The sequence below is a fragment of the Arctopsyche grandis genome, chromosome 2 (assembly GCF_051622035.1).
Source record: "Arctopsyche grandis isolate Sample6627 chromosome 2, ASM5162203v2, whole genome shotgun sequence".
Taxonomy (NCBI): Eukaryota; Metazoa; Arthropoda; class Insecta; order Trichoptera; family Hydropsychidae; genus Arctopsyche; species Arctopsyche grandis.
In genome coordinates, this window is record NC_135356.1 from 13,119,515 (window position 1) to 13,132,849 (window position 13,335).

The 13,335-nt window shown below is 30.3% G+C and overlaps 1 long non-coding RNA gene across 1 annotated transcript; it reads right to left on the reverse strand.

The window, feature by feature from the left end:
* Positions 1 to 6,280: 6,280 nt before the first annotated feature.
* Positions 6,281 to 6,866, reverse strand: LOC143921897 (uncharacterized). The gene is made up of 2 exons (XR_013261520.1): positions 6,790 to 6,866; positions 6,281 to 6,452 (listed from the first exon to the last, which is right to left on the reverse strand). It is a non-coding gene; the product is annotated as an uncharacterized LOC143921897 (long non-coding RNA).
* Positions 6,867 to 13,335: the final 6,469 nt, after the last annotated feature.

Here is a 13,335-nt window from a genome sequence, read left to right on the forward strand (position 1 = left end):
CTCTGCATATTATTCAATGGTATTTATTATTGCCCCTAATTGCACCCCCCAAGCATGCGTATGTATATGAAATATTTTTCGTTAGTATACAATCTTAAGCACAAGTATCAAAATATATTCACTAAATTGCTTATAACGTGAAATAGGCAAAAATTGCAATAAATCACGAAACTAGCAAGCATCTTGTTTTATGTATATGTGAAGAATATAAAATTAAGACTTATATATTAATTGTCTAGATCACTTCCTGTAGTGGTGTATTGCTACGTGAAATCAAACCGGAAATGTATATACGTCCTGTCGTCATGGGAGTTCGCAGCTTCCCTGTAATTTCCAGTTGACGGGTACTTTCACGCGTAATTGCCGAGATATTTCGCTTCAGGTATAACATACATATATGTTTATTTGTATATCGTTGATGATTTTATCCAGACTTTTAATCGACAGCTCAAATCGTCAAATCGCAACGAAATATATTACCTAAGTAGTTCCGTTTGGCATATCGAAATATGTTATTTTGTGTTTATTATATGTAAATATATCATTTCGATGTGTATATTTACATATATAAATAAGTTATATATATATATATATAATACTTATATAAAATAAATTGGCACATTGTTGCATGACATCGTCAATGCAATGCAGATATCAATTGCACTGAAAATGACCACAGAGTGTATTGTTCGTATAACGAACAAATACCGATTGTTTGTCAAGCACAGTTTATGCCAAATGCGTGTATATACATGCCAAATGCATAACTGACAGTGAAATAGTGCGAATGTACATTAAGTAAATATAATAAAGATATGATTTTTTGATTTAAATTTGAACAAAAAACAAAATAAAGTTATGATTTTCAATCTGTGAATAAGTCTTGGATAGCTTCATGTCTTTGGGTAAGATTTTTTAAATGAAAGCATTTATCTTAAAATAGATCGCAAATAGCACGGTACGAAAATTAATTAAAATTCTTAAACATATTTACTTTTCAGGTAAAAATTTTGCGCTATATGCGAATGTTGAATTGTGGTTCCTTGGATTATATATAAAAATAAACTTTAAATTTATAAAAATAAGCGTGAGCTATATTAATTCTTCTATATTATACCTGAAGATATATATATATATATATATATATATATATATATATATATATATATATATATATATATATATATATATATATATATATATATTTATATATATATATATATATATATATATATATATATATATATATATATATATATATATATATATATATATATATATATATATATATATATATATATATTTTTTTTTTTTTGTATAAAATTTGTGTAAAATTAATTCAGTCTTAATTGATTTGATTATATTGTTTGAGTTGAGATGATTCGATACAAAACTATTTCATACTTTTCATAGCTACTTTGTACTCATTTAATTAATTAAAGTAATTTCGAAGCTGTTTTAGTATGTTTTAGCACGTAGATCTGTTGATTGCATTAATATATTTTCGATACAAAAACCGAAGAGATGTTAAAACAAAGTGTTAGTATTTTATAAATTATATTCATATGTTGAATTATGTTCGATCGTGACATTTACACACGAAAAGATTATCTATTATATTATAAAAGTCGTTAGTTAGATACTTATATATTTTGCTAAATTAGTTTTATACAAATTCTATAGATGGCAGTAGTAGGAAAATCGGAAAATTGGAAAATTTAAATTATATTATTTATTTATTTGATAATCATACGATTATTTTTTTAATAATTAAAATTATTCATAATTTTTAATTTAGATAGATACAATATATACAAGAATACGAATCTTTTAAAAGCAATTAATTTAATTTAAATGAGTTTTCCCCAAGGTCCAGACCGATTCCATTGCAATTTTTAAATCATAATCAGGGGATGTGGCAACATATATATTTATATGTATTTATAAGTTTGAGTATTGCAACTGAAAGTTTGATATAATTTGTATATACATACATACATATGTACATATGTATTACTAGTGTTATGCACAGTGATATTTTAACAGTTGTTGTTTTGGAAAGGAATTATGATATTTTATTTTATTTTAATCAATTCCACAGTGACTTGACACGCAGCTAAAATGCATTGCTGTGGTTATAATACAAAAATAACATACATAACTTATAAAAATATATAAAGAATATAAGAAATATGTATAATAAAAAAAATGATATCGTAATACGTAAGTAGCATATGTTTGACCAACTCAACATAACTGGCATTGAAGAGATCCAAGGAATGTTGCTATTAAGTTAAGGAATCGAACAGATCTAGAGAGGGGCGAGTTCATGAGCAGTTTTGTTCTAGCCCTAATGGGAAGCAAGATTTCATGTTTTCGTAAAACCCTATGATTTTTCGGGGCCAGAAATTTTTGATTCTCCAGCATGGGAGATTGTCAATCTCTCCCCTTTATAATTTTATGAAACGCTTTCCAAGAAATAATTCTCTTCGCTTTGCCAAGGAGTTGAACCGCAAAGATCCCAATACAAAGGCACTGAGAACAAATATTGATAAAATTGAAAGTCTTCAGATATAAAAATCAGAAGAATTTTATTTGGACTCGTTTGACATCAGGGAGTAACAATATTGATAAGGTGACCATATAATAGAGCGAGACTGAAGCACACTGCGAACTAATGTACAATATCCCTAGTGTGTGCTGCAGGTCAAACCTTTGATATGTGATTCCGAAATTCGATCGCTTCCTATCAATATTTGCCAATTTATCTGATTTCATTGAAACCGTTCCAATTAATTGGCCACCCTGTCCTAACTCTTTCACAAAAATTCGGGTTATTCAGCATATCGACTTTCACTGATTATAAAATGCTGCAATTTCTTTTCTGTGACTGTTAATCTTTTGACCATAGATGTCGGGTTTGATAAATGGATGTATCTATACTTGTTTAAATAATAAATAAATAATTTTTAATCTATATACATAGCACGCACACTCATTGCGTTGAAGCAATCTGTTAGACGAGTGTGCATGATTGATTCGATAAGTAAATAAAATATATGTATGTACTTGATCTTTAAAACATCTCTTTAAATATACTTTATTTTTTGTCGTATTAGTACACACATATCTTGATTATAATATTGAAATCTATATTGAAAATATTCATTGAAATATAATATTGAAAATTTAATATTGAAATATAATATTGAAAATATTAATATTCGATAGGTAGCAGTACGTTGAAGGGGATATTGACATGTAATTATATTGTGCTCGTTGAAAGATATTTACGTTGCTTTGTGCAAGCTCCCGGTGCATTATGCACTAGCTCGTTACCTGCAAAGGATGCTTTCTTTGTACATAAGAACAAGTCCTTGGCATAAAAAATGTTGAGAAGGATATAATCTTGCGTCTATTCATCGTATTGTATGACGTATTATACAATTTATTCACTGGGTTAATAATAATAATATACGAGTGCTTCGAAGTATGGTTTTGTACAATACTATACTCGTATAATTGCAAGAAGGCTTCGACGGAGATTTGTCTGTAGACAAATTGGCAGACGAGTCTGTAGCGGTTCGACTGTTTTAGCTGTTTTCACCCTGACACGTAAAATTGTTAAATTCACCCTAACATTTAAAACTTACGTTCACAATACATTACAGTGGCTTTCAAAGACTCAAATAAAGTTTTTGGCCATGAAATTACATTTTATGATAGCTCTCTTTTCTATGAATGATTCATCTCTCATTCCATTCTATTAATTACGATTAATTGCAACAACCCCGAAGGCTTAAAATACATATTTTTATTTAAGAACAGGCTTGATATAAATATGAAATTGGGAGTAATTTGTTAGACAATTTGTCGGAAGGCAATTTTTTTAGTTTACCGAAGACCAACGATTTTCCGCCAACAAATAAGACTTTTCTTTGAAACGCAATACAAACGGTCAGGTGATCCCAGTTGTGTTCGCACTGTCATTCAAGGACTTATTAAACCATATTCTACAATCATAACGTTCTTTTAAACAATGAGCTTGGCTATTTTTTTTATTATATGAGCCGTTATATTTGAAAGTAGCATAAGTTCACTTTTCTCCATTTTGAGAAATATTTCGCAAAACATATGATGTTTTGCGTTTCACAATATTTAAAAATACTAATGTCGTTGTCAGCAAACTTATGTATGGGAACTAGGTATCGCATATTCGAATATTCGAGTATTCGAAATATTCGTCTGATTTTTCAGCCATTCGTTATTCGAATACTTCAACAACTATTCGAATATTATTCGTGTATATATTTTGCAAAAAAGTTATTTTTTTAAAACATTCCATAAACAAGTTATATTACGCGATCTTACAATACATGTAAATTTATATGATATTCGTATACACAAATGCATTTTAAATGTATGTACTGTTTGTATTTAACATCATGCGTGTGCAAGTACATACATATGTACATACATTCGTCGATTGAATGCCACGTGCCGATTCTCAGAATTCTTCCCGGAAATTGTAAACAACGAATGAAAGACGTAATAAGATGGTAATAACATAACTAATTTATCTAAATAAATTATTCCAAAATAAGACGAAATTTTTAAAAATGCTTCAAAATCTGAAATGATATCATTTGCAATTGAAATGATGGAAAAAATACTAGTTTCAGAAAACTCTAACTCTACTGACATATGTAGACGAAATTAGAACAATAATGGAATAAGAATTGATAAAAACCATTTCAAAAATAAAATAGCATAATAAATAAATGAAGATTTAAAAAATTCGACAAAATTGAAAAGCCTGCATATTCTATACCGTGCCCTATTAACAATAAAACCGACATCAATAGCGTGTGAACGAGTATTTTTGACTGCAGGTTGTATTTTTCCAATATATTTTTTTTAATAGACTGCCTAGTGCTGGTCCCTTTGATATTTCAAAGTAATTGTTACACGAATCACATCCGAGGCTGCTGTCACTAACAGTTTCAGCATGCATAACCTAACGGTCAATATATGTATATACAATACTCTGCATATTATTCAATGGTATTTATTATTGCCCCTAATTCCACCCCCCAAGCATGCGTATGTATATGAAATATTTTTCGTTAATATACAATCTTAAACACAAGTATCAAAATATATTCACTAAATTGCTTATAACGTGAAATAGGCAAAAATTGCAATAAATCACGAAACTAGCAAGCATCTTGTTTTATGTATATGTGAAGAATATAAAATTAAGACTTATATATTTAATGTCTAGATCACTTCCTGTAGTGGTGTATTGCTACGTGAAATCAAACCGGAAATACATATTTATATGTATATACGTCCTGTCGTCATGGGAGTTCGCAGCTTCCCTGTAATTTCCAGTTGACGGGTACTTTCACGCGTAATTGCCGAGATATTTCGCTTCAGTTTATAGTTCAGTTTCGCTTCAGTTTATAGTTCAGCTTCGCTTCAGATATTTCACTTTATGTTTATTTGTATATCGTTGATGATTTTATCCAGACTTTTAATCGACAGCTCAAATCGTCAAATCGCAACGAAATATATTACCTAAGTAGTTCCGTTTGGCATATCGAAATATGTTATTTTGTGTTTATTATATGTAAATATATCATTTCGATGTGTATATTTACATATATAAATATGTTATATATATATATATATATATATATATATATATATATATATATATATATATATATATATATATATATATATATAATAAATTGGCACATTGTTGCATGACATCGTCAGTGCAATGCAGATATCTATTGCACTGAAAATGACATATATATATATATATATATATATATATATATATATATATATATATATATATATATATATATATATATATATATATATATATATATATTTAATTCAGTCTTAATTATTAAGCTTATCTTCTGTTATTTTATTTCCTGGTGCATGCTCGTCACGGTTAGAAATTGTTAGAGATTTCAAAAAAAAAGTCTTTGCACACCCTTTTAGAATTTATGTAAATTTCTGTACTTTTCTTTTTCTTATCAATATGGCAATATATCTGGGCTTCCCAGTTACCTAATTTCCAAAACTCGCTATGTTAAAGTTTACGTTCATCTTCAGTAAACAAATCACACTGGTATCGACATTTGTGGGTAAAATGGTGATAAAGTTTTGCCTGGAACTGTAACCCCCTTCGAAGACATACTCCATTCCTGAGTTGCGCTTTTGTTTCCTTATGTTTTTTTTTAATTTTACTTGTCTTTCTTTCTCTTGCGTGATCGGATTGGAACATCAGAAGGAATTTCTTCATTGTCATTTTCAGTTGCTTGTCACCACATTGGTTAAAGAAGTCTGCAAATCTAGGGCTCCACTAACACTGCACGACACATCTGTTGCAGAAACAGACAAATTACGGTCATCTGGTACCCATGTTGCATCTAAAAAAATCACAAAATCATTATAGTCATACTGGTATAAGTGTTATATCGAATAAAATCCCCAAAAAGGTAATTCATAATTTTTTGCGCATAATTAAATTCATATGAAATTAGTAGAATATAATATAAATATTCATTTAAAAAAAATTGAGCTAAAAAAAACGCTTTTGTGATATTTTTGACAGTTTGAAGTATTGCAAACAAACTTCATACAAAATTGTATGAATGAGAGGTTATATCATGTTTATGATTATATTTATATTTTGAACCGATTTTACATTATTTTCTTACAAAAAAATTATGCCAAAACGAAGATAAGTATACAGTTCACACATACCTGCAACAGAATCGTCACTATCACTCGTAAAAATATTAAAATCCATTGATAATGTCACCCCTGTCGACTATCAACCGGATACAAGTGTCGGTTATTATCGATAATTCGGTTCGATCTCTTTGGCACAACAAGGAATATATAAAATGCTATAATTTTAGCACTAAAACCAGATGTCACTTTTCCCAGTCACTTTTAATGTCACTTTTACCAGTCTGGTTTTCAGCCCGTCATATCATTTAGATGTGTATATTACATACATACATATATATGCTGATATACATATATATCAAAGAAAGTCACGCGCCAAACTGGGAGACCGAAAATTGGTAATTTATTACCAAAATGCACGAGGTCTCAGGACAAAGCTGGCTGCGTTTAATTCAGCCGTTTCTACTACATATTTGTGATGATATGGTAGCACTAACGGAAACATGGTTGACTTCATCATTTTTTGATGCTGAACTTTTTGATTCTTCCTGGAGGCTGCATCGTCGCGATAGAGTAGATCGACGTGGTGGTGGTGTATTATTTGCTTGTCGTGATTGGTTTCGGTCAGTCCGGATGACAAATTTTGAAACTCTATCTGGTGAGGACTTATGGAATTCATAACTCGAGAAAGAATATCATAATCGAGAAAGAATATTACGAAATACAAAAACCTTGTAAACATAGAATGAATTCAAGACGATAAATGATATATAATAATAATAATTATTATTTTTAGTTGTTTGTGTATATATATGTTTTGTTTTTGTTATGTCTAATTTATTATTTTGTTTCTTGTCTTTTCTGTTATATTTTTGACCATTGTGGCGCATTAGGAATTCCTGTAATGCTACAACGGTCCAAACTTTAAATAAATAAATAAAATAAATAAATTAACTAAAGTATTACTATCATAAAATTTGTATAAAAATTGCATTTTTGCTAAGAAAACTTCAAAAGTGATTTTATGACTGCATTTGTACATAATTGAATTGAATATGAAAAGTGTGAAAATTAATATCGAAAATAAAATTTTTTCTGTACAACAATAGATGTCTCAAAAGTCTAAATATATATATTTTATTTTAATTAATTTAATATTTGACTTTTGTAAATTGAGAATCGATCTGAGAATTCAACATAAGAAACATTAAAAAACAGTTTTAATTTATATATTGGTAAATTGATGAAATTATTTTATTTTTAATAAAGACATATTTTGCTAAATTAGTTTTATAGAAATTCTATAGATGGCAGTAGTAGGAAAATCGGAAAATTGGAAAATTTAAATTATATTATTTATTTATTTGATAATCATACGACTATTTTTTTAATAATTAAAATTATTCATAATTTTTAATTTAGATAGAAACAATATATACAAGAATACGAATCTTTTTTACAGTTTTTCTATAAATGAATTGCCCCATTTCTAATTTGAAACAAACATATACATACATACGTTTAAATATGTACATACATGGTTAATGCTCCTTGAAGTTTTACATTTTTAGTCCAGATTTTGATTTTTACTACATTTTTTATGTTTTGCGACAGCAAAGCCTCTTCGTCCCTTCAAAGGTATTAACGCCTACCCTTAATAGTCCTTTGTGGCCACAGAGAGAAATAAATTATTGCGCAAAGGCATACAAGTAAAGGTCATTAAATACACACCTCAATCTTTTATCGAAGATGTTAGTATTTATATAAATACTGTTCAATTACATGTATGTGCGTATATTGGAAGTGTATTAATGACCAATAATTGATAATTTATTACATACGTATATGGCGATTTTTTTTCAATCACGTCAATAACACGCCTTAGTGAGTACATAAGTATATCGACCCGGAATTGAATAGCATAGCATATGATTGTGTTTAGCCAACAGCTTAGTAATGTATGTATGTAAGTACATATACTTACAATTAGATAGTTTCAAGCTGCAATTTCAACATAACTGTTTGTTGCGAAAACGATTAGTCCTTAGTTTTACTTCTCTCTCTTTATGGACGTACACGATTTCTAAAATCACGGAAACTTTGGTTTTCATGCTTGCTTTGCCGCAAAAATCCATCGTCCAATAATGGAAATGGATATGTTAACCGAAAAGGAAATAAAAAAAAAACTATCCTTAGCGTGGAATAGAAAAGTATTCGCTCGAGTGAGCCGAAAGCTTATTTGCTACATTTGCGAGCTTTTTCCATTGTTTTTTTTTTACAGTTCAAAATGAAAATCTCGTCGCCATTTAGATTGGTACCGGAGAGAAATCAAAACTCAATTCAATTATAAATATGATATTGATTTGATTTTTTTCATTGATTATACTCGAGCCATTTAATTGTTTCAATCTAAAGAACTGAATACCATTCAAATGGATTATAAGTCCATCCGCTTAGATAAATCGCATATGCTGTACTTTACACCCTATAGCGCATGGATTATAGAATTAATGGTTGTGTTAGGATTTGGATCCAAAAGAATGTGATAGAAATTTAAAAAATAATGTGTTCATAGTATTTTTGGAAGGAATAAGATGAAAAATATTATTGGGATGAGGGTTTTTTAGTAGATTGAAAAAATATTTTGTATGGATGCAAAATTATTGAATGTTTAAGGTCAGTATTTATAGAGATGTTTGTCGTCAAAAAACTACGTATGTACATATATTTCGTGGCGATATTTTTTATTTTATTTTATTGTATAATATTATACACATACATCATATGTGTCATGACAGGAACTAACTCTAAGGCAACACATATATTATAATTATTTTGTACATAAGTACTAACAAATTTCAAACATAACAGGACATAGCATATAACAGAGACATCTATGGACAATGAACAAATTTATGATACACAGCAAATTTGCAAGAAATACATTATTCGAGATGCTAATAACTCAAATTTGTGAAAAACTGAGGGGGAGGATATCGATTTATTGGATCCATCACAACAATTAAGCTAGAAAAATCAGAAAATTCTAACGGGAGATGGTCGATCTGTGTTTAGAGAACCGCAGCGTATTTGACCAGGTCTTGAACCCTCTACTGGTACGCAATAGCTCTACCAGTGCATTAAGCTGTGGCTGTGAAATTTTCATCACAGACAAATTTGTCGATTCCGTTTTTGGGATGTGATTTGGGTAATATATACATATATGTATATATATCTTCATCTACATCCATTCGCCATCCACTGCTGGATGAAGGCCTCTCTAACAAACTTCCACTCGTCTCTGTTTTGCCCAACTCGCATCCATCTCACTGCACACATTTTCCTAATTTCGTCTACCCATCTTCCCTGCGGTCTTCCTTTTGCATTATCTCGGGTACTATTCTAGCATTTATTTTGTCCCCCTTTATTCCATTCTTCTAGTCACATGGAGTGCCTATTGCCATTTAAATTCTTCATTTTATCCACTACATCCACGACCCTTGTCAAACGTCTCACCCACGTATTCAGATTCTTGCCTATCCTCGTTATGCTAAGCGTACAACGTTTCATACTTTTTTGAGTGCATCGAACTTTGTGTAGCAACTTGGTGTTCAATATCTAAGTTTCACATCCATGCATCATCACTGACAAAACACATTGATCGACGATCTTTTACTTCAGGCAAAGTGGCATTTTTGATTTAAAAACAACATTCATCCATCCTAATTTTATACGATTATTTATTTCTTCTTCTTTACAACTAACTGGACATGTCAATTATTCGACCTAAATATAAATAATTATTTACTACTTCTACTGGTTTATCATCTATTGGAATGCTATCAGGCATGCAATAACTATTGAACATTAGTTTGGTCTAATCTACGTTAATTTGTGATCATACTTTCCTACTTAACCTGTCCAGCTGTGTTAGTCTGTTAAGTAAGCCAGCTGGATCGCTATGACTCAAGAAGCGATCGTTGATTTTTACTCCTGCTGCATCCTTTTAACTCCCTCAAATACCGCATTGAATAACTTGGAAGAGATGGCTTCTCCTTGCCTTACTCATTGTCCTATTTTAAATCTATGTATCTGTATCTGAAAAACGTTTTACCGAAGCTGAGGCGTTCTTGTATATTGCAGCTAACAGCTCCACATAGGGTTCCGGCACTCCATGTGTTTGCAGAACGTTGAATACTACATTGTGACTAACTGTGTCGAAGGCTTTCTCATAATCGACGAAACCTAGACATAATGGCCGTTGATACTCGTTGGCGCGCTCGATTAGTTCGCCGACTACTTGGAGATGGTTCATAATGCGTTCATATATGTATAATATGACAAAAAAAAATAAACTTGGTATTATATAACGTGACATTCATGCAATTTCATTAAATCAAGCGACCACAATTAATTGATGAATCTGCAAATCTAATCGAGACTTGTCATGCATTAAGCAGGAATACACTCATTTCTGAATGTATAATTTATATTCAGCAACGGAACTTTCACCTCAAGGAAATCGTTTGATGCATGCAAATTAAACGCCACCGAGGAATGAAGTAGCATTCCAATTCAAACGAAAATAAGCAAACGAGGTTCTTGAATGAAATCGGCCCACTTTGACGCAAAAGTAAGTGGCCAGCTTTCAGTCGCTTGAGTGGTGTCGAGTGAACGGCTTGGCAACTGTTGCTATTGTAAAAAAATATTAGACCACTTTAATATCATCGTTTCACGCATGATTTTCGCAATAAATTATTCAAGCGAGCATGAAAACTCATACGCAAACATATGTTCGTTCATTTCACGATATCGTATATATTATATTTCGCATGCATGTATAATAATTTCGATCGACAAATTGGCAGACGTCCCGTTTATTTATTTTTTCCTCATATCACATTCGTCTTCCAATATTGACGTGTCAAAACCGCCGAAATGTAATTTGGACGAGATCGATTATAATACATCAAGGGGTTGGAACTTAAATTTTATATGGAATTGAGTATATCATACAATTAAAATTTAGCAAAAATGCAATTCATTATTGTGTCAATTTATAGTTGAATATATAAATAACATTATTTAAATATAAAAAATAAACATATATAGAGAGAAAAAGAAAGAGAGAGATATCTACATATGAACAAATATTTGCAGCATTTTAAATATCATAAGCTATGAAATGCTGTAAACTCGAATTTGACGAGACAATTATAAAATATCTTTAAAGATATTTTATATGTACATATTTATAAATACAACATCTTTATAGATATTTTTGCAAATAAATATTGTAAAGTGGGAACATGTGAGGGAGTGTCCACAAAAGAGAACCCAGATTAGAACCCAATTTGTTTTTTTTTTTTAAATCTCCATACTGGTCGACGCTCTGGCACATACATACATACGTATACTCGGTGGCACGACAAATCAGCGCAAACCATCTTAGCGCCGACCTTTCGGCGTAGACAACTCAGCGCAACGACAATTCAGCGCATGGACTATTCAGCGCAACGACAATTCAGCGCAAAATCAATTTTTTCAATGAGTTTTAAATGCGTTTTCGAAAACAATTACTTAATTGAAATTGTCGCCCATATCTACATGATAATTTCAAAAATTTATTTGATACTATTTGTGCCTTGAAATATTACACAAGCAGGGTTTCTCAACTAAGGCCACAAAAATTTATTTTTAAGCAGGGTTTCTAAACTGGGCAGCAACTTTTTTTTCAAATAGTTTTTTAATTAGAATTTTTTTTTCAAATAGAATCTTTGGTTTCCGATTTTTTCCCCAAAAATTATGTCTTCAAATCCTACGTATTCAAGGTTTCTCAACTGAGTTCCGCAAAAAATATTTCTATCAAATAAATTTATTCACATTTATGAAATTATCATGTAGATATGGCCGACAATTTCAATACAGTAATTATTTTTGAAAACGCATTAAAAACTTATTGAAAAAATTGATTTTGCGCTGAATTATCGTTGCGCTGAATTGTCCATGCGCTGAATTGTCGTTGCGCTAAGTTGGTTTGCGCTGAAATGTCGGTGCGCCACGTATACTCACATACATACACATATCCCGTCCGTTTTTATATACATATATTATATAATAGCAAATTCGAATTTGATTAATAAGTTAAATTTAAAGTTTGTTAAATCGAAGTTTTGCCGTTGCTGAAAAATCGAGTGTTGTTGACGTCAGATTGCTCGGACGTAAAAGCCATGACAGAATTTTCATCAATTTTTCTTTCACGCACAAAATAAATATCGCCATTGACGTTGACGTGTGCGCTGATGATTTATTGTTTTTCCTTCAATAAAATTTGACGATAAAATATTAATATTCCCATTTGAGGATAACGCATCAAAAGTGAGACAAGACCTTGAAAAATGATCGTATTACATTATAAATGAGTTGTGATAATGGAATCGGATAAAAAACTGTGGAAAGAATCGTAATGCGAATTAAAAACAATATTTGCAAAGTAAGCAAAAAATAATCGAAATAAAAATGAGATATATTATATTATATTTAGGAGTGGAAAGAATGCTGATTCATCTGGGGGAAAATAGGATTGCCCGTGTTTTAAAAAATGGAACATAGCTATAT